Source organism: Canis aureus, chromosome 1, assembly GCF_053574225.1.
Source record: "Canis aureus isolate CA01 chromosome 1, VMU_Caureus_v.1.0, whole genome shotgun sequence".
Taxonomy (NCBI): Eukaryota; Metazoa; Chordata; class Mammalia; order Carnivora; family Canidae; genus Canis; species Canis aureus.
Genome location: NC_135611.1, coordinates 61995289 through 62019340, shown reverse-complemented (window position 1 = coordinate 62019340; position 24052 = coordinate 61995289). Strand labels below are relative to the sequence as shown.

General features: G+C 33.6%; 1 protein-coding gene and 1 non-coding gene across 8 annotated transcripts in view; one reads left to right on the top strand and one right to left on the bottom strand.

Annotated features, from left to right (window-relative positions):
* LOC144316120 (uncharacterized) overlaps positions 1-24052 on the top strand; it is a 480356-nt gene that overhangs the window by 249489 nt on the left and 206815 nt on the right. For all 7 annotated transcript variants that reach the window (XR_013381954.1, XR_013381950.1, XR_013381955.1 and 4 more), the window contains one exon: positions 3135-3244. The gene's annotated coding sequence lies outside the window, so the exon portion shown is untranslated. The remainder of the gene's footprint in view (positions 1-3134; positions 3245-24052) is intronic.
* On the bottom strand, positions 7434-7541 carry LOC144289441 (U6 spliceosomal RNA). Its single transcript, XR_013357332.1, has one exon. It is a non-coding gene; the product is annotated as a U6 spliceosomal RNA (small nuclear RNA).

Below are 24052 nucleotides of genomic sequence, written 5' to 3'. Positions count from 1 at the left end.
ATATACCTAGAAAATCTTACAGTAACAGGTCATAATCCTCATTCTTGCATTAATTCTTCCTGAAATTTAAACTCCTCATGCTTCTATTTAAGTATAGAATCTGCCCTTAGAAACTTATTGAGTCACTACTAGGTATCTTTTGTTTTCAACCCAAGTAGCTTAGTGCAATTAAGCCTTTCTCTTTTACATTTATTTTTCAGTTTTAAATTCTATTTTTAGTTTACTTTTGGGTCAGATATTTCCCACATCATTTGCTGTCACAAACACTTCTTTATGGACCAGGTTAGAAAAAAAATATTGTATATAATAATTATAATACATATTATGCACTTAATATATGTAATATAGTATATGTGTATGTGCACCATTATGTAATCCTCTTTAAACTATGAAATCAAGTAATTTTGGTTTTGGTTATTACCCTATTAGTTTTTAGTTTTTATTCATTTGCATATAAACTCCTAAAGTCTTTTCCACACAAAGTCTATGGACCCTGAAGAGCCTACATATTACCCCTAAAATGTTAGGTTTGTGTTTTAATATTTGAATATTTTGTATTTTCATATATACATTAGGCATATTCTGGATCATTAGGATGAGCTGATTATATCCAGGCAATGCCACAGATTTCAGCACTTACTTTATTGCTAAATGAGAACTAAGCAAGAGAACCTAATCCTTAGTTTTATGTTTGTATGAACTACAATAAAATTTCATGTTTTTATGAAATACAATACAATAAGGTAATATTATAGAAACATTTTAAGTCAATGTTGAAGGTCCATGAAAAATCATAAAATCAATGCTGTTCACAATTTTAAGTGTTTTGAGAAAGACAATGTCTTCAAAGTTCTTAGTTAAGTTTTGAAAATATTCAGTTGAATGAATGAGTGAAGTATTGAACAAATACAGGAATGAATGATACTTCTTTAAATGCTTTTAATAAATTAATGCAAAAATAGTTTTGTTTCTGGTCCAATTGCTTATTGTTATTTTTCAAGGACTAATTTATACTTTATTTTATTTAATTGTTTCTCTGTGTAGTTTATTAACTTTACTTCAGTCTTCAAATATTTTTAATTTAACCATTTGTTTTGAGATAATTATAGATTTGTATGCAGTTGCAAGAAGAGATTCAACAGGGGGCACCTGGGTGGCTCAGCATCTAACTCTTGACTTTGGCTCAGTCATAATCTCAGAGTCCTGGGATGAAGCCCCATGTCAGGCTTCCTGCTCGTGGAGAGTCTGCTTGTCTCCCTCTCTCACTGCCCTTCCCCCTGCTCTCTATTTCTCTCAAATAAAGAAATCTTAAAAGAGAGAAAGAGAGAGAGAGAGAGAGAGGCAGAGAGAGATCCCGTGTACTTTTTACTGTGTTTTCCAATTGTCACATACTACAAAACTATAGTACTGTATCATAACCAAGATATTGACATTAATACAATCAAGATGCAAAAAATGGCAGCAAAAGGGTTCCTTATGTTGTCCTTCAATAGCCACACTCACTTCTCTAGTTCCTGTACCCACGAATCTCTACAATTTTGTCATCTCACGGATGTCACTTTTTTGAAATCGTCTTTTCCTATTCATTAAGTTCTCTGAATATTCATCCAGGCTCTTGTGTAAAAAGTTCTTTTTCTGAAAATCAAAACACAATGAGATATCACCTCACACCTATTAGAATGGCTAAAATCCCAAACAAAAGAAACAAGTGTTGATGAGGGTGTGGAGAGAAAGGAACCTTCATGCACTATTGGTAGGAATGGAAACTGGTGCAGCCACTGTGGAAAAAAGTATGAAGTTTCCTCAAAGAATTAAAAATAGACCTACCATATGATCCAGTAATTCCACTACTGGGCATTTACCCAAAGAATATGAAAACACTAAAGCAAAAAAAAAATGCACCCCTATGGTTACTGCAGCATTATTTACAATAGCCAAATTATGCAAGGAGCCCAAGTGTCCATCAATAGATGAATGAGTAAAGAAGATGTGATATATATGTACAGTGGAATGTTACTCAGCCATTTAAAAAAAAGAATGAAATCTTGTCATTTGCAACAACATGAATGGATTTAGAGAGTATAGTGTTGAGTATATATACTAGAGTATATATATATTCTATAGAGTGAAAGAAATCAGACAGAAAGATAAATACCATATGATTTCACTCATATGTGGAATTTAAGAAAAAAATGGAAAAAATATATGAAACAAAAAACAGACTCTTTAAAAAAAACAGATTCTTTAACTGTAGAGAATAAATGAAATTGTTAGCAGAGGTGAGGTAAGTGGGGGATGTGTGAGGAAGTAGGTGATGGGGATTAAGGAATACACTTATCTTGAGCACTGAGTAATGTATGGAATTGTTGAGTCAGTATATTGTACACCTGAAATTACTATAACATTGTATGTTAACTCTTGGAATTAAGAAAAGTTCTTTGTATAGCTGAGTAGTATTCCATGTTTCACGTACCATAGCAAAATCATTAGTTTGTTGAAGGGATATTTGGACAATTTCTACTTGTTGGGTATTACATATTAAGTTTCTAGGAACATTCACGTGCAGGTTTTTGTGTGAACCTATATTTTCATTTTTCTAAGATAAATAACCAGAAGTACAATTGTTAGCTTGATTAGTAGTTCCATATTTATTTCTTAAAAACTTTTTTAAACAACCTGTCAAACTGGTTTTCTGAGTAGCCATACTGTTTTACATTTCCAACAACAATGTACAGTAATTCAGTTTCTCCACATATTTGTCAGCATTTGGTGTTATCACTATATAAAATTGTAGTCATTTTCTAAGTGTATAGTGATATCTCTTTGTGGTTTTAATTTACATTTTCCTAATGAGGAATGATACTAAACATCTTTTAATGTATTTATTCACTTTGTATCTTTTTTGGTGAAATATCTGTTTAATTTTTTTGTCCATTTTCTATTTGAATTATTTTTATTTTACCTGCTGGATTTTGAGGGCTCTTTGTATATTGTAGATGCTAGTTGTGTTATTTATGTGGTTTGTAAATATTTTGTCCTACTCTGTAACTAAGCTTTTTATAATCTTAACAGGGTCTTTCACAGATCAAATATTTTGAATTTGATGAAAGCCATTTATCTTTTTTTCTTTTTAGACTTGGTGTGACATTTGGATAAAGGTTTTGTTTCTGCTTGTCCAGCACCATTTATTGAAAAGGTCATCCTTCTTTTATTGATGGGTGAAATGGATGAAGATGATCAAAAGGTATAAGCTTCTTTGATTTTATTTCATCGATTTTAGTTTTAAGCATATACATCCTACAGTTTTGTTAAATTTACACTTAAGCATTAAAATTTTTGAATGATTATAAATGGCATTGCATTTAAAATTTTAGTGTCCTCTACTTTATTACTACTATATAGAAATAGAATTGATTTTTGTGTGCTTATCTTGTATCCTAAAATCTTGCAAACACATTTATTTGTTCTAGAAGGCATTTTGTGTGTTCTTGGGATCTTTTATGTAAATAATGATATCACCAGCCTGTACAGTCTGTTTTATTTCTTGCTTTCCAAGTTGTCTGATTTTTATTTCCTTTTTTTTGCATTATTGAATGGATAGAACTTCCAGTACTGTGTAGAATAAAAGCCAGAGAGTAGACATCTTTTATTGAATTTAAGTCTATTTCTCTTTTTAGTTTATTGAGTTCACTTCAAACTTCAAATTGTTTTTAATCTGTAAGGATTCTGATCAGTGATCTCCATTACACTTGTGTGTTAACATGCATACAAGGCTGCCCATTTGTAAAATGAACAAACATGTCTTCTATTCCTAACTTTGAGTTCCTAAAGATAACATTAAACGTTATTACAACAATATGACTTGAGAATCACCAATTGTAAATATTCTTGCCTTGGCATAGACAATACTAAATCTTTTCTGTTGATACAGCTGTAATAAAATAGTCAAACAAGAAAATTCCAATGGAACCACAAGCAATTGTTTGTACCTCAACTACTTCTACAAGGTAAAGCAGGAGAAGGGTATAGGGAAAAAATGTGTAATACAAAGCAGAGAATAACCACAGAGCAAAGATCTTGCTGGTAATGAAAGGAAACTCTTTTTAGGTTCCGTGGAGCATAGAATCTCTAATATAAAATAGATGGAGGCCCAGAGATTATTCACATTTGGTTTTGTCAATAACTAGTGTATGACCTGGGCATGTATCTTGGCCTCCTGAAGTCTTTAATTTTAATTTAAGAATAAAAATATCTACGTTGAGGAGTTAAGAATTAGATCAAAGTATAATATTTATATGGTCAAACAGTCTTTAGATCAAAGTATAATATTTATATGGTCAAACAGTCTGGCATGTGGTAGTCAGAACAGTTTTATTTTCTTTTTCTCCATTGTTCTGCTTACTCAAAGTGTTCCACAAATCTATCCTGCTACTAAGGAACAGAGAAAGTAGCATTTTATAGAAGGTACATGGCATCATGTGAAATGAAGACGGTAATACTACATGATGCTTCCATAGTTACAATAATTTGGTAGAAAGTGCAAACTCAAATAGCTACTGAGGTGGATATGTTTGTTTGAGATATTGTATTGTATTTTAAAATACATATACTGAACATCTGCAGAGGCTGGTATTCCTTACAGAGGGTGGAGACCATGGGAGGGTGAGGAATCATGGGACAAGAGAAGGACCAGCTAGTAACTACATGAGCAAAGCCAGAGAACAAGTGGAACCACAACAGGGCATATTTTATAGGTGACTTCTATCCAAAATTAACTCTAATGAAAAAAAATTGGTATTTTACTCCAGAACAGCATAAAATTATGCTTAATTAAATCTGTAGCTGACTATTCGTTGTGAGGATATAGCCTTATTGTTCCTAGATCTTGATAAATGGCAGTTACTGATAAAGGAGAGATGAAATTTTATTTTTATTATGAAAGCTTTTTTAGTTGTTCTCTCTGTGAAGAGGACCTGTATCCTTTTGGGTGTGCCACTGATTATACAATTGTTTAAGAGTTGGGTTTATTAAAAACTATGCCATACGGGAAAGACTCAGCATTATTGCAAATGTCAAAGAAGATTATAGCTGAAGTTTACCCTTGAATAGTAGCAGTCTGTCATAAAAAAGTATTCATATTTGATGGCTGAAGTTACTGCTCCAAAAACAAGCCTGAAAGAGTACATTTTTCTGGGAGGTTTAATAAGTGATCTTTGATGCTTATCTCTTTCAATTTTAATAAAATATCTTTGAACATTCCTGTTAAAGACTACATGGCAAATCAAGATGCTTCACCTGGCTGTTGCCCTTTTATTCGGTAGGAGCTGATGAGCTGTGTAATTAGATAAGCGTTACCACCAATACCAGTGGTGCAGTAATGTTTTTCATCTTTTCCATTATCGTACACTTAACTATGAAGCATACACTCATTGGTATTCTAAGCACTTTTGATTGATTTACAGTGTCAGTAAAATTTACAGATTATGCATTCCAAAAAATAAGAGGGAATTAATGTCTTAGGAAAAGTTTTTAGTGTAGCTCCTCTTGCCAACTTTAATTTTTTTAGCATTAGTGCGTCTAAGTGTACAGAAGCAAGTAAACATGGATAAATGTAATCCAAATTAAATTGCTGAGAATATTATTTTCCATTTCGTTTGCTCTGGGTTTATAAGTAATAGTTCTTGATGTATACTTTGAAGTATGTCCTGATTTTTATTAGAGATGTCAAAATAATGTTCAAAATGCTGTGTCACATATTGTCATATATTCCTCTGGACATACTGTTTTCCCCCTAGAGACACATGTACGTTTAAACCAAATGTAAATCCATACAAACAGTAAGAGGACTTTAAAATGAATTTTGAAGATGTAATATCAAAGTACCTCTTAGTATTTCATAAATTTTACATTATCTATTAAGAAATAATCGAAGGTTTTTCACAATCTATTTTAGCTCTACTTACAAATTTTATGTGCCTCATTATAAAGGCTATTCAAACAACTGAGAAAGTAAATTACTAAATCTAGTTGACTGAGAGATTTGACAGTTATGTAAAATTCTTCCTACTGGTACTAAAATCACAATGTGGATATACCAATAGAGAAAATTATTATTTAGAAAAGTATTATTTAGAATGGTTATTATATATTATTGAAAGTAAAAGTCAGTATTTTAGAGTTTGGATTTAAATAAGCTCTACAGGACTTTGTTTTACAAATAATTATGTTTAGATTTAGACCATTCTTTCATCTATGATTTATAAAAAGCAAATCTACTATTTTAGGGGTTAGGTGACTTTTTAAGATAAATATTCAGAATCTCCAAAAGGCATTTTAGCTGTCAGGAAAGGAATCAATTTTTTAACTTATGAAAAAATCTATTTGTAGTCAAGTCCTGAATATTTTTTTGTTCAGGTCACATTCTGAGTAAATGCAGACAGAATTGCTTCATGGAAATTTAGTGTGATCTATGGGTGTGTCTGATGCAGACACACATAACTTGGCTTCTGAAGAAAATGAATATCCACATAGGATTAGAACACAAACGTTCCTAGTGATGGAGTCAGTGAGCAGAGATTATTAGGGAACATGTGATGATGCCAAACTGTAATCAAAGGTGATTTTTATCTTTGGGCATATAGCTGGCTTTTTATGTGACTCCTAAAAAGTCTGGATGAGAAGAGAATATTTGTTGTTTTGATTTTGATTCATTTTGAGTCATCACGTTGAGTGCGTTTTTCATCAGATCTTGAAAAATCTTTTTGGGCTGTCGTCATATGGCTTTTGATTTTAGAATCTAAAGATTGAGTTATTCATATTTTTCCTTTATAAAAGTCCAAAGAGAAGAGCCATTAAAACTTTGGTTAACTTAGAAGCCACAAAGACCTTCACTTACAAAGAATTATTCAGGCATATAATATGACTAGCCTCATGTTTAAATTTTCTGATAAACCTCAGGGAATTCATAGAGCTTCTCCAGTGATTCTTGTGGTGGTATTTCGGTTGAGACGTGGTCGCAGTGTGCAGTCATGGTGTGAATCCTCTGCTTCAATCGAACAATTTCACCTTTATCTCTTACCTATTTATTTTTCATGAAGGCTTTCATTTAAGAAAAAGTTCAAACGAAATTTAAATACTATTGGCTGAACTCAAATTTGCATGCTTTTAAAGACACATTATCTAGAATTTGATTCAATGCAATTCATTAACAAATCTATTAATGTAAGTTTTCTATGTCCCTAGAACGTTTCTGTGTATTTTAAATTAGTCAACGAAATAGAACCATATAGAATCTTCTATAGTTGAATTTTTATTGAAATACAATTAAAATACAACATTACATTAATTTCAGGTATACAACATACTTCAGTATTTATATATATTGTGAAATGCTCATCATAGTAAGTCTAAGTTAACATTTCTCATCATACTAGTTATTTTTCTTGTGATGAGAACATTTGCGTGTCATCCTTGCACAGGGGCCACCCATGCTAATCTCAGTATCATTCCAATTTTTGTATATGTGCTGCCAAAGCAAGCGCAAGAACATTTAAGATCTGCTCTCTTAACAACTCTCAAATTTATAATATAGTATTATTAACTACAGTCATCATACTGTACATGTCATCCCCATGACATTTATTTTATCCTGGCAGTTTGTACCTTTTGACTACCTTCATGCATCTAGCTCACCCCCTACCCCCTGCTTCTGACAATCACCAGTCCATTCTCTGTATCTATGAGTTTGGTAGTTTTATTTATTTGTTTTCAGATTTTACATGCACTTTACCTGTAAGTGAAATCATATGGAATTTGTCTTTCTCTTCTGACTTACTTCATTTAGTCTAATGCCTTCAAGCATTAGACTTGAACAGGTCCATCCCTGTTGTCATAAATGGCAAGATTTTCTTTTTTTTTATGGCTGAATAAGATTCCATTGGATTTACATACCACATTATCTTTATCCACTCATGCTTCATTAGACACTTGCTTCTATGTCTTGGCTATTGTTAAAAATGCTGCATAGAAAATGAGAGTGCATATATCTGAGTTAGTGTTTTTGTTTCTTTGGATAAATATCTAGAAGTGAAATTGCTGAATCATATTATAGTTCTATTTTAACTTTTTAAGAAATCTCTATAATTGTTTACCATTCTGTCTGGACCAATGTACAGCCCTTACCCTTCATGGTAGGTGAGCATAAACTTTTCTTTGTCTATACTTCCTTGCTAGGAATAGCACTAGTTATTTCTTGTCTTTTTCCCTTTTTTTTTTTCCTTGTCTTTTGATAATAGCCATTCTGACAGATGTGAAGTGACATCTCTTTGTGGTTTTGATTTACATTTCTGTGATGATTAGTGATGTCAAGCACCTTTTCACATACCTGTTTGCCATTTGTATATCTTCTTTGGAAAAATATCTATTCAGCTCTTCTGCCCATTTCTTAATGGAATTGTTTGTTTTGGTTTTTGGTTTTTGTTTGTTTGTTTTTGCTTTATAGTTTTTGCTAAAACTAAAAACTCATGAGTTGTATGGCTTCTTTAAATATTTTGAATATTAAACTCTTACTGTTTCTATGATTTGCAAACATTTTCTCCTATTCAGAATGTTGGCTTTTCATTATGTTGACGTTTGCTATGCAGAAACCTTTTAGTCTGATTAGTCTCACTTGTTTATTTTTGCTTTTGTTGCCTTTGCTTTTGGAGTCAGATCTGAAAAATTATCACCAAAAATGATGCCAACAAACTCACTGCCTGATTTCTGCTAGCTTTATGGTTTCAAGTCTTATGTTCAAGTTTCTAATCCATTTTTAGTTAGTGTTTGTGTATGATGTAAGATCCACTTTCTTTCTTATTTCTCCTTTCTTTTTTGTTTGTTGGTTTATTTTGCATGTGGCTGTCCAGTTTTCCCAGCACCATTTACTGAAGAGACTGTCCTTACCTTCATTGTATATTGTTGGCCGTTTTGTCATAAATGAATTGATCATATATGCTTGGGTTTATTTCTGGGTTCTATTCTGTTCCATTGATATATATGTTTATTTTATGCCAATACCATAATGTTTTAATTACTTTAGCTTTGTAATATAGTTTTAAATCAGGATATATGATGCCTCCAGCCTTGTTCTTTCTCAAGATTTCTTTGGCCAAGGCATCTCCGTGGCTCAGTGGTAGAGCGAAATCGAGTCTCGCATCGGGCTTCCCATGGAGAGCCTGCTTCTCCTTCTGTCTATGTCTCTGCCTCTCTCTCTGTGTCTTTCATGAATAAATAAATATAATCTTTAAAATGATTTATTTCGCTATTTGAGATCTTTAATAATTTTGCTTTTAAAGAAATGAAGCAAAAAAAAAAAAAGTAACTGTAGAGTTATCCACTAAATTCTTCTCAAGTAGAGAAAAACCTTTGCTTAGAAATGAGCTCAAGTGGGCATGTATGTTAAATAATATAAGGCCTGTGCTGATTTACTTGTTTTATTTGATATGGGACAAATGAATAGCTAACCTACCCTAAGAAATAAACAGAGATTTAGAGTTAGGTGAGTAGTTAGATTAGAGGATAAGGAAAGTACTCAAGATTATAATCCAGCAAGGGAAAATGCAAATCTAAAAGAGAAAAAGATGAAAGAAATAAGGAACAGTGCTGAGCAAAAGGATCAGTAGAATGTATTAAGTTAAAATGAGTAATGGTACATAATGAAAAAAGTTACTATGTAAATTTAAAGAGAAAATTAATATATTTGTGTCAGAGGGAGGGTAGTAGGGGACAAGTTTGGAGACATAATTCTCCTTTTGGAAAAAAAATCTTAGATTGGGTTTAAAAATATTCAATAAAGGGGGCATTTGGGTGGCTCAGTTAGTTAAACATCTGACTCTTGATTTCAGCTCAGCATTGTGAGTTCAAGCCCCATGTTGGGCTTTGTGCTGGTCATGGAGCCCCCTTAAAAAAAGAAAAATATCCAATAAAGACACAGTAAATACACTAAATAATAAACAAAAAAACTAAAACATATTATATAGTACATTTAAGAAGCTTGATGTAATATACCTAATGTATATAAATATATACAATAAAGAGTAAATACAGTTTTTTTCAAAGACACATGGAATAGTTTTTAAAAGTATTAGACTAAAAAGATAATTTAAGAAGTTCTAAGGAGAAAAAGATTTTATACAGATCACATTCTCTGACAACAATGTAATATAAAAATAATAAATAAAAGTAGCAATGTTTTTCTAGATATGGCCCCTAAGGTAAGGGAAATCCATTTGTTTGGTGTTGGACACTTAGGAAACTGAACTACTTTCTAACACCATACACAAAAATAAACTCAAAGTGGATTAAAGACCTAAACATGAGACCTAAAACCATAAAAATCTCCTAGAAGACAGCACAGACTGATTTTTCTGACATCAGCTATAGCAACATTGTTCTAGATATGGTTCCTAGAACAAGGGAAATGAAAGCAAAAATAAACTGTTGGGACTATATCATAATAAAAAGCTTTTTCACATCAAAGAAAACCATCAATAAAACAAAAAGAAAACCTACTGAATAGGAGAAGATATTTGCAAATGATACATCTGATAAGGGGTTAATACCAAAATATATAAAGAACTTATATAACTCAACACTAAAAAAACAAACAATCCAATTACAAGATGAGTAGAGGACTTGAATAGATATTTTTCCAAAGAAAACACTGAGATGGCCAACAGACACATGAAAAGATGCTCAACATCACTCACCATCAGGGAAATGCAAATCAAAACCACAATGATGTATCATCTTACACCAGTTAGAATAGCTAAAATAAAAATGACTAGAAATAACAAGTGTTGACAAGGATGTGGAGAAAAGGGAATCCTCATGCACTGTTGGAGGGAATGTAAATTGGTACAGCCACTGTGGAGAACAGTATGGAGGTTCCTCAAAAAATTAAAAATAGAAATAGTGTATAATTTAATACTTTCATTACTGAGCATTTTCCCAAAGAAAATGAAAACACTAATTTGAAAAGATATACACACCCCTATATTAATTGTAGCATTTCTTTACAGTAACCAAGATATAGAAGCAACCTAAATGTCCATGAATACATGAATGGGTAAAGAAAATGTGATATGCATACGTATATACACAGTGGAAGATTACACAGCCATAAAAAGGATGAGATTCTGCTATTTGAGAACAACATGGAAGGTAGATGGTATTGTGCTAAGTGAAATGAGAGACTGAGAAAGACAAATACTATATGATTTCACTCACTAAGTGGAATCTAAAAAATGAATAAACAAAAAACAGAATCAGACCTGTAAATATAGAGAACAAACTGATGGTTGCCAGAAGTGATGGGAGTAGGGTCTTGGGCAAAACAAATACAACTGGGAGGGAGATACAGGTCTTTAGTTATGGAATGAATAAGTCACAGGAATGAAAGGCACAACCTAAGGAATACAGTCAATGATATTGTAATAGTGATATTAGGTGACAGATGGTAGCTACACTTTTGGCGAACATAGCACAATGTATAAACCTGTTAAATAACTAAGTTGGTCACTGAAACTAATGTAACATTGTATGCCAACTATACTCAAATAGAAAGATAAAAAATAAAAGTTCAAAATTGCCATTGGCAATTTAAAAATTAAAAACACTATTTACAAACTATTTAAAAATAACTAATAATGAATGTGGCCAAAATGGTTCTTAATTGAAATGTTATGACCCTAAATGCTCAAAGGTAAAGGTTTAATCAACTAGAAAAATAACAATTAAGTATATATAATAGTAAATGAAGAGTAAAATGGTTATTAATAAATAAGTAAATATTTATTAATAAATTAGAAAATCAGAAAAGTTAGGTTTGCTCATTAACCAATATGTGCTTTCAAAAAGATTAATGAAATAGCAAAAAAAAAAGGAATCATTTTTCTAAGTCTTATTTAATCAAAGGAGACAAAGGAAATTAACATTATAAACAAGAATATAATAGTAATAGGGGAATATTAAAAGTCTCATCTGACTCCTTGCTGCCCATAATAAAAAGCTAGATGGAGAGAGAGTATAAGAAACAAAAAATTTAATATAAAGGTGCCAAGTCTTCTAAATTAAAAAAAAATAAAACTAATTGCTTTTTCTCAGCATCTTCAGATAATGAATGATTCCAAAATAAATGGGCTTCTATCAAAGATCGAATTCAAAGCACCAAAGAGAAAACATGTTGTAAAGACAAAGCCCTTGTGAAGACCCCATGATTTGAGATACTGTCTCACACATCCTTTCCAATCAGCACAAGGTCCTGTAAGTGTCTTAAGGAAACACCTTGCACACTCTCTCTGGTAAACATCAAGGGCTTCTTTTTTTTTTTTTTTTTTCATCAAGGGCTTCTTGAGAGTGTTAGAGATGTTGTTCTGCAGGCTCACAGAGATCCCTGAAAGAGATAATTTATTTCAAAGAGACTGTGAGTGGATTACAATGGAGTCCATTACAAAGTGACTCAAAAAAACCTATGAAGGCTTTTATTTTTTTTTTAATTTATTTTTTATTGGTGTTCAATTTACTAACATACAGAATAACCCCCAGTGCCCGTCACCCATTCACTCCCACCCCCCGCCTTCCTCCCCTTCCACCACCCCTAGTTCGTTTCCCAGAGTTAGGAGTCTTTACGTTCTGTCTCCCTTTCTGATATTTCCCACACATTTCTTCTCCCTTCCCTTATATTCCCTTTCACTATTATTTATATTCCCCAAATGAATGAGAACATATAATGTTTGTCCTTCTCCGACTGACTTACTTCACTCAGCATAATACCCTCCAGTTCCATCCATGTCGAAGCAAATGGTGGGTATTTGTCATTTCTAATAGCTGGGTAATATTCCATTGTATACATAAACCACATCTTCTTTATTCATTCATCTTTCGTTGGACACCGAGGCTCCTTCCACCGTTTGGCTATCGTGGCCATTGCTGCTATAAACATCGGGGTGCAGGTGTCCCGGCGTTTTAAAAAGAATTGTAAACCTTAGACTGAAAGGAATAAGGAGAGTCCAAAAGGGAAGGAGAGCTTTGGGTTCCTTAACTTCCATGGACAGGAAATAGACCAAAAATCCTATTCTACCGAATATATGGGCTAAATTTAATGGAAAAGAAAGGGAAAATACAAAAGTCTTGATGGCAAAACCAAGAGCCACAGTAAATAACTCCGAGACAGGAGAATTGAGCTCCAGTCAAGGAACTGGCAATATGTGCAGGCTGAATTTCAGAAATGCTGTGGACCATTGATTCCTGCGAGACTCACACTTTTAGTTGAGTGGAAGTGTGCATAATGATTACCTTATGCCTATCTTACCATGTCATGTCAGATATGAGGTAGGATAGATAATTTTTCTCTTTATTTCAAAAATCATTAGTTGAGTGGAAGTGTACTCAGGGCGCTGTGCCTGAGGAACTGTATCTGAGCATCATTCATACTTCAGCCTGGTTTACTTGACAAGGTCCTGGATCTTGAGCTTGTAATGAGGTGATGTTCCCAGGTCTTGGGAGAAAGGATGATTATTTTTTCCATATGGGAGGGATGTAAACTGTGGCTAGAGAGTATACTGTGGCAAGTTATATTTTCTCCAAATGGCCACATGTTGTATTATGTATCATATATTATATCATATTATAATGCATTATATTATGATGAGATGTGTTATTACATTATGTTGTATTATACTGTGATGTTGTGTTATATACTATCACACAAGACCTTCTCATGGAGAGATATTGATATTCTTCTCATCAAGATTGGGGAGGAGGGGTCTACATTATTGCCCCTTGGATCTGGGTAGGTCTGTGACTATGGTTGGAGTGACACTATGTGACTTGATGGTCATGTCATAAAGTCTGATAAGGCTTCTTTATAGATTCTGTTGGAACACTTTTGTATTGCCATGCTGTGAGCAAGCCTAGGCAACAGGGAAAGAAAGGAGAAAGAATGCCTACTGATAAAAATATGGGGAGAAAAATGAATTATGTATTTGCGAAGAAAGTTTAGAGAGTAGACCAAGGCATAGAATATTTAGGTAACAATGTAATAGAGAAAAGATATATAGTACATGATATTTTCAATGTATGTGAATACTTTATTATGTAAGCGGTTATAGGATTTTAATGTCATGAATAGGAATAGTGGGTCAATAAATATACTTTAATTATTCAATGGTAATTCAAATTACAACAGCCCCAAACCAGAGACTTACAGTTGTTTTCTTTCAGAGTAGGAAACAGAATCATTTTCCTCTCCCTCTAAATTGAGGCTCTATCTTGAATCACCTCAGCATCCTTTTCTCCCAGCTTATACCATCTATTTTTTTCCTTAGTGTTAACACAACCTTCCAATAAGCACACAAATAAGTAAATGTTAATGGAAGGATGAATGAACCTCTCTAGAGCATTGACAGGTGCTCTCCTACATGCTGAGATTACACACTTGAATAACCAATGATTATTATCCATGAGAAATCACATTTCAGTAGATTGCATCAAAATATCCTATTCTTTCAGTTGAATCTATTTTGGGTATTTTGTCTTTTTCTGCACTGAATTTTTATCTCTTTGAACACTTTTCTTAACATTATTTCAACAATTCATGACAACACAGTTGTCTTACAAAAAAAAAAATCTCTTAAGAGGGACAGGCAAAGATTTCTTCTAAATCAACTTTATAAATTTATGCAAAGATTAGTCATTTCTCTCCCACAAGTATACTTAGCTACCTGTTGGTAAATACCTTATGTATTTTATATTTTCCTACAAATGAAATCTCTTTTAAAGTATCTATTTCAAAAAATAAATATTTGAAAAAAAAGGGGGGGAGGGTGCCTGTGCCTGAGTGACTCATCCGGTTAGACAGACTGGTGATTTTGGCTCAGGTCATGATCCCATGGGTTGTGGGATTAAGCCCCACCTCAGGTTTTGTGCTCAGTGGTGAATCTGCTTGGGATTCTCTCTCTCCCTCTCCATGTCCTCCCACATGCATGCATGCATTCTCTCTTTCTTTATCTAAAAGAAGTACATAAAAAAACAAAGTACTTATCTCATTATAGCTAAAAATAATAAATGAATGATAGTCATTCATTCTTACTGAAGTAATTCTTTATGACATACCATAAGAAGTGAAAATGTCACCACAAAAACCTCAGATTATAAGGTTTTAGCCTTATGTTGATTAAGCTCTGTGTATTAGTGAAATAATTTTAACTCATACCATATTAAAATGGTCAAGAAATGGAAAATATTTTTATGGCTTTTAAAGCATTCTTTAAAACAATTCTAGACTATAATAATTTATCTTCATATGAAGCATGATTTAGGAAGTTATAGAAGTAAAAAATCTTTTAAAAGAACAAAATAAATAGACTCTGTGGATATAATATGGACATAATCTCCTCAGAGTGGGTGGGCTTTAAGCATGTACTTTCCCCAGGGCAAAATGCCATGGTTTTGGTTTTGTTTTTTTTTTGTTTTTTTTGTTTTTGTTTTTGTTTTTGTTTTTTTCAAAAAAAGCAAAATAAAAAATGTTTGACAAATTGTTTTAAAATGTATTTTCATGTTGTAGAATGACAAAACAGATTAATAATTTCACGAGAACAGAGTAATAGCCTATGTTATGAATTTAATCATTAAAAGAGTCAGTACAGCCTACTGGCTAAGGCCATGGGGCTAGAGCCAGACTTCTTGGATTCTAGTTCTGGCTCAGCCAGGTCCCAGCTGAGGATTTAGGGTAAGTTATTAAACTTCTCTGTAAATGGGATAACCACATGACCTGCCCTAGAAGGTGGTCATGAAGATTAAATGAGTTAATATATGTAAAACCCTTAAAAAAGTATGTGACATATTGAAAGTGCCATTAAGAATAGATTTTTCTTTTGCTTATGCTTATTGTAATATATTAAAACAAGATACAAGTACCATTCATTTGGCACATAGAAGTCTCATTTATCTTAACCTCCAGAAAGGTGTTAAGAGTTTTGTATATAAGTGTTTTATTTTTAAATTTGTAATGCTTTTCCCAGCTATAGCTACTGCTATTTCTGTCTGCCTCTCTGTCTCTGTCTGTCTTTCCCTCTGTCTCTGTCTTTCTCTCTGTCTCTGTCTCTCTCAACAGGGGAGATGTGCTATAACATCCAGTTTGTCTTAATTTATTATGGCCACGTATGTCCCATAGTCTTACATCTAAATATTTGTGGAGGACCTTTAACTTGGTCTGCAATATTTGTTGGAAATCTTTTCTTAATTTGTTTTTTTTTTACTAGTTTATCATACTCTTGACATACAGATATTTTATAACTATGATTTTCCCTAACGACCACCATCCTACTTTGTCTTCTTAATTTTGACAATTTTAGGTAACTCACATGAGTGGAATCATACAATATTTGTCTTTTTGTAACTGGCTTATTTCCATTTCCTTTCTTTCTAAGGCTGACGTATATTCCATTGTGTGTATATATCACATTTTGCTTATCCATTCTGTCAATGGACACTTGGCATTGTTTCTATGTTTTAGTTATTGTGAATAATGCTGCTACGAACACAGATAAACAAATATATCTTCATGACCCTGCTTTCAGTTCTTTTGGATATAAACTCAGAAGTAGAACTGCTAGATTATATGCTAATTCTGTTTTTAATTTTTTTGAGGAACCACCATACTGTTTACCACAGTGGCTGTATCATTTTACATTTCCCACAACAGTGCACAGGGTACTTGAAAATATACTGTTTAAAGGTCATTTCTCATTGCTCCTTGAACCCTCTACTCCCATAAACCTGTTGTTTCTCCTCTACTGTATATTGTCCTTGACACACAAATAAGACATCTAAGAACCCCATGTATATAACTTCTTAACTTTTCACCAATACTTTGTCTCCATTTCCTCTTCTGCCTTGGTTCAGGACCTCATTATTTCTCACCTGAATTTCTTCAATGAACTCCTTACAGAACTCCTACCTTTAGTTTCTCTTTTTTCTAATCCCTACATGGTAGAGTAAGCAGCAGGACATATCACCTAATGCCCTCCTTTTCCCATCCTCCAGTATGATTCCCCAGTGATAACATCTTTCTTCCATGTCTTTAGGCAGAGCATTGAGAATGGAAGCAGCAACCCCCTACTGAACTGATAGTCTCTATTACACGGCTTATGTTGTACAAGAATTCAGTACAAGATAATGTCAGTCATGAAATGGTGGACAAAAAGCATTCATACTTGTTATTTCAATCTTGAATAATTTATGATGACCACTTTTTCAGTGCAAAAGAATAGGAAGAAAAACTATTTAATAATCAGTTTTGTAAATACGATAGAACACATTTCAGATAATTTGAGGGGGGAAAGGGATATCTGTAACCTGGAACGTGTGCTATGATTCTCTTCCTCTCAACATGCCATGGGACATCCTTCTTGCTTTTAGAGTTGTCTTTGTAACATGTAAATTTAATAATGCTACTCATTTGCTTTGAAATCTCTCAATGGCTTCCCATTGCCCCTGGACAAAATCGCAACTGTATATGATAAGCACTTCAGGACAAGTCCTCCATATCTCACTTGTCTCATTTCTTTCATCTTACCATGCTTGGTGAGCACTAGCTCTTTTACACGTTTTTGCAAGTCTTTAAATGTGATATATATATATATATATATATATATATATATATATATATATACACTTTTTAAAACTGCATTGTCACTGTTCTGGTTTTCCTTGTTTACTTGTGTGTGTGTGTGTGTTTTTAAAAGATTTTATTTATTTATTCATGAGAGACAGGGAGAGGCAAAGACATAGGCAGGGGGAGAAGTGGGCTCCCTGCGGGGAGCCCAATGCAGGACTCCATCCCAGGACCCCAGGATCACGCCCTGAGCGGAAGGCAGATGCTCAACCACTGAACCACCCAGGTGCCCCTACTTGTCTTTTTATCTTACCCAGAGAGTCCCTTCTCTACATGACTCCTGAGTGCCTCACAGGCTGGAATTGGTAGAGTAGATGAACAGTCAGTTTGGGGATTGAACACCATCTCTACTTTTAATACAGAATGTTAGTTTTCTGATCTCTAAAATTTGCAACTAATTGTCCAATTCAGGTCACTGGAACCCTAGGCAATGACCTGCTTTTGGGAAATATTAGGTACTTTTGCAAAGAATGTGTGAATCAAGGGGTTTATGTAAAAGTAAACATAAAGTTGGAGATTTTTGAGTAATCTTTTACCATTTAATTCATTTCTCCCTCTCAAAGTTTTTGAAAATTTGTGAAAAAACCCTATAGACTCCCAGGAAAGGTATTAACATCATACTCTAGGGAACAAATCCTCTTTGCTCATATGGAAACAATCTCCTCCTGACCTCTTTATTTACTGAGACCTAATAAGGTTACATCAAATCTGAGGCTGCTTTTTGTGAACTGGCTGGTTTTAATCCATTCGGCCACAGAATATAACCTAAAGTGTTTTTATGGTTCACAGTGAGAATGTTTTTTACTGAGTTCTTACACAACACAAGCCATGTAATAGGTACTATGAGTTCATCAAGTGGTTGCTGCTACATTCATGTTGTTGTTGTTGTTGTTGCAAAAATCATTATTATTGCTTTTTGGTGCACACCATGGATGAGTTCTGTATATGAACTATAATTCTTTACTCCTAGACATTTTAAAAAATAATGTTTAGAGTGATGGAGTTTGGACCACAGAGGGCCAAAATTTAGTTCTTCCACTTACTAGCTTTTGACTGTACACAAGTCACTTTTATTTTCTAAGAACCCATTTCCCCATACGTAAAATAGAGATCATAACAGGGTGGTTGGGAAGATTAAATAATCTGATTTATATTAAATATTTAGTTCAATGCATGTTACAGAGTAATCAGCAATTAATATCAAACTATTGTTTTACGACTAAATCTAAATCATTTCCCACCACTTAACTTACCTTTACATACTTAGCTAATGCATAACATCAAGAGTGAGAATTCAGTGACAAGGTTATCTCCATTTTTCTTGAGATCCAGACATCACCATCTATCTACACAGAGGTTATTTTGGTTATTATTGTTAAATGGTATGTTGTTACTTGAAAAGTATTCAGCTTGACTTAGAAATACATTTAATTCCCATTTAACTTTTATTCCAGATTCAGGCATATATGTTTTATTTAAAATGAACAGCTAGGCAAGGATTACTTTTGGTAGATATTTAAAAGAATTTCCCATAAAGAAAGAACAAAATAATGTCTGAACATCTGGTAAAATTCTAAGCCTACAAACACATAATTTAAACTTTTTTTTTTTTCCTACAGGGATCTATAAAATTGCCACATACCCTCAATCCTTCCATTTCTCATGCATAATGTATCAGCAACTTTCTTAAAATCTATCACATTAAAGACAGAATAAGTGAATAATAAAGCACATAATGTTTTTTTAAAAGAAGAAGAAGAAAAAAAACACCAGGCTTTTCTTTTTCATTAGAACTCCTATCCCTACCCCAAACAAGTTCACCTTTATATGCTTTTAGAAAATCATGAAGACAAGGGTTAAGATTTAGGGATCACATATCCTAGCCCTGTTTGGATAAGAAAACATAAGGAATTATGAGTGAGGAATATAGTCTGTAAAGAAGTACCCCTAGAGGGATCCCAAGAATTGTAACCTTTGACCCTGGTTTGTGGATTGCGTTTGGTAGGAAAAGTCTAAATAAAATCAATATAAAAAGTTCTTTGAGGGGTTCCTGGGTGGCTCAGTCCTTGAGCATCTGCCTTCAGCTTGGGTAGTGATCCCAGGGTCCTGGGATAGAGCCTCACATTGGGCTCCCTGCTCAACGAAGAGCCTCCTTCTTCCTCTTGCCTCTGCCTGCTGCTCCCCCTGCTTGTCCTCTTTCTCTCTCGCTCTCTCTCTCTCTCCCAATAAATAAATAAAATCTTTAAAAAGTTCTTTGAGAATTTTCTTATTTTGATTATTTTCTTGTTTTCATCATTTGTTTATGTTAATCATTAAAGTTTTACTTTCAAATTCAGAGAGCACTGTGAGTGGACTTGTTGTAGATGCATCATCTGGCCTAAGGATGCTATAGAAGCAGGATGCTTCTTCATTGAAAGATGGCTATCAGCTCTGTGTTTGTATCAGGAATCCAGTACTGATAACCAAAATTTACTTTTCACATTTCTCCGTCCTTACCTCCTTCCTATCTTCCAACTCTGGTTTAATGCCACTGTTTCCAGCCACCCCTGAGACCCACACATCATTCACCTTCCCTTTTGCCTCTGAAGTGTAGATTTTCTACACTAGTACTTCTTGCTAAATCTATGAATGTACTAACACCTCACATTTCTTTGCTCTGCCTTCTGTTCAACCACCTTATCATTCTCTTCTATTTTATTTTAAATACCTTGATAAAGTAATACCTAAACTCTGTCTCCACATTTTTATTTCTCATTTATATCTCACACCATTAGAATTTAATATCTTTTCTCATCTTCCTACTGAAATTGTTCTCTCAGAAGTCAGTAAAATAGGCTAAATATAGTAATTAGTTAGGTGTATTCATTTCTGTGGCCAAATTGTGAACTACTTGAGTCTAGGAACTGTGTCTTTTCTTAGTTTTGTAGCTCAAACACCTAGAACAGTATTTGCTAAGTAATAACACTTACTAAATATTTATTCAATTATATATTCAAACTTCTTAATAAAAAAAATTCTGACACTCTAGAAAGAAGAAAAAACTGGAAATGATCTTCTTAAAATCCTCAACAGATCCTGTGCAATAAATGCTATTATCTCTACTAGTTAGGGAGTGAAGGAACTTATTAAGAATAAATTAATATATCTTGAGTGCATTTTTGCAGGCACCAAATTATGGGATTAACATACACTGTCTCATTTATCCTCTCAACAATCCCAGGTGTTCAGAATTATAATTTTCATTTTTACCATTAGAAACTTAAGACTCACAATTTAATGTGCTTAAGGTTGCATAGTTGTGAGCAGCCACAGTAGGATTCAAGCTGATGTGTGACTGATTCTAAACTTGGTGCTCATTCTACTCTTTTTTTTCAAACATGTTTAATATCATATGTCAGCAGCTTCCCGACATGGGCATGAGTATTCCTGGGGTCTCCAAAGACTTTCCTGGGGATTTACTGGCATAGAGAATTTTAGGTACTCAGTTTCTAGTCAGGGTATCATATAGGTTCTACTTTCCACCTTTCACATCTACCATTCTTCCACTTTAAAAAGAAATGCACCCTAATCTCTAATGTTGCCATGGAAGATTGTCCCAGAGAGTTAAAAAAAAAAAAAAAAAGCAACTTTATGGTGACCAAAAGACAGTTCAAAAATATCAGTGTCTGTTAGTGTTCTTTACCAGGGCACCATTCTGTTTCCATTATATATTTTTCATGGAAGAGGAGTTAAAAGGTCTCAACTTTAATTTTGTTGAATTGGTGTTAAATCTATAAGTAAAAGCAAAACCAGTTAAATTAATTATTTATAAAAGTTAAAATTTGTAACATAAAATAATATTCTGTATTTTCTTCAATATTTTTCCCTGCTTATGGGTGAAACTACTTCTTTATCATTTTTCTTAACATGGACAAAATTCCTCTGCCTGCTGTCACTCCTCACCACTTTTTTGGTTTATTCATATTACATTTTGATTAATTTAATACAATGTGTGCCATGTAAGACTCAGTAACAATGACTAACACTTTGATAAGCCCACCCTTAAGTGGCTGAATACTTTTTCTTCTTTGCTAGTATCGCGGAGTCCTACTCTTTCTAGCACCAAGAAATATTATTTATTCATGAGTGCATGCCTCAACCAGTTGGAAAAATGCTCTGTGCACATTACCAAACAATGTGTTCCTCAAAATACACTCTTATTATAAAAACTATCAATATTTGGATTCTATTGATATGGTTTTGGTCAATTATATACAAATAATATTTGAAGAAAGCTTTTAATGCTTAGATCCTGAAGCAGCAGAAAGTTAAATAGAAAGCATTCAAATATATTTAAATATCTTTGTTATAGCAAAGTACGTTAGGGTGATTTTAAGGATAATAAGATATCAAAATGGGACATAATTTTGTAGGGGTAATACAAAGGAAATACAAGTTCATGGAGAAAAGAGAAGAAGTCAAACAGTAACTTAAATCAATTTGCTCATGTATTTTATTTATTTATTTACTTATTTACTTATTTATTTACTTATTTATTTCAGAGAGAGAGAGAGAGAGAAAGTGTGCATGTGTGCAGGAGCCGGGGGAAGGAAGGGCAGAGGGAGAGGGAGAGGCAGAGAATCTCAACCTGACACCACGCTGAGTGGAGCCTAACACAGGGCTTGATCCCATGACCCTCAGATGACAAGCAGATCCAAAATCAAGAGTCAGCTTAACTGACTGAGCCACCCAGATGCCCCTGTTCATGTATTTTTAAAATGAATAATGATTGGTATTAAAAGACTACCATATATGTTATACTGGATAAATAAAAGTGATGAAGGAGTTTTATTTTAAAATGTCTAATTTAAATTGCATCAGAAATCACTGCATTTATAACTACTTAAACTTTGAAATTTTGTTGGCTTATGAATGTTCCAGGGGTAGAAGTGTTTTCGGAATTCCTTTAGGAGATGTATGAGCCAAAATTTTGAAGACAACTTTGTAAAAAGTATAGAATGTGGTAGGGAGTGCCCTAAACATACACAGAAAACTCCAAAACCCCTGGCAGCTTCTACCTTCCCGGAGGCTTCACTAATTCTGTGAATTTGGGCAAATTACTTAACTTTTCTGGGTCTCCTTTTCCTCACCTACAAGTAGGTATAACCATATCCACCATTCAGGTGGTTGGAAAGAGAAGGAAGTTTATATAATTCAGTTAGTACAGTCTTGGCACACAGAAACCTTTCAATAAAAAAAAAAAAAAAAAAAAAAAAAAAAAAAACATTGCTAGTATTTTTTCATTGATATTATTGTTATTGTTACATTTTAATGACCAGGCATTAATGGCCCTGATACCAATTTAGAGTGGATTTGCCAGCACTTGGGAAGGGTGGATCTGTGTCAACTCTCATATCCAAATTTCCTTCACTTAGTGAGGGCAAAAATGTTCACATTTTGCTTCATTGTGAATCTGTTTCTTGTTTAAAATTTTTCTGGCCTTTCCTGTAACTGCCTCTCCAGTGCTCTTCCTTTCCCTCCCCCAAATACTGGCCTGAGGCCCACTCAAAGGTTTCTCTCTTCACTTTTGTCCAAACTGCTGGTCTCAGCATGAACTCTACCTTGTTGACTTCCTTTACCCCCCCCCCCCCCATGCCCTGTCCTGCTGTCCACCAACACAAGTTGGCCATCTTCTGACTCTCCCCCAGGGGCCAGGAGAGCCCCCATTCCATCTTAAGCAAACTCCTAATTCTTCTGGAGAAACTCTATGCAAAATTATTTTGAGATTAGATGTTATGCATCATATCATTTTAATTAGTTAACATGTTAAAATTGTCAAAAGGAAATGCTGATAGACAGGCCAGGTTGTAAATCATTCCTCAACAAAAATGCATTATGTCAGTGAAACAGCAGGAAACCAGAACAGGCTATTGTGCACTGAATGAACTTTCTGAAACTTTAATTGTGAGCTACGTATTACACTCAATCATGTAGTAAAGCAGTACTGTCCAGAAATATGCTAAGGAATTGGTTAAGGAAGAATCTTGAATTTCCAAGATGAAGGAAATTGTAAAAAATATAGCAATACCCTTCTTTTTCAGCTTTATTAATAACCTATTTGAAAATAAATGTTTGCCACTTTCAAAGTCCACAAGGACAGTTGAAAAATATTATCGGAGAAATAGAGGGGATAGCAATCTCAGAAACATGAAAAAATAATTCTTTCCATTAAACATAAATTTAAGCATCTTCCACTTGGCAGTTTGACATGCCAATCCTTTCTCTCTTGCGCTTGACCACTTATTAATATTTAATATATACAAATTGGGGCCCTTGGGTGGCTCAGTGGATTAAGCGTCC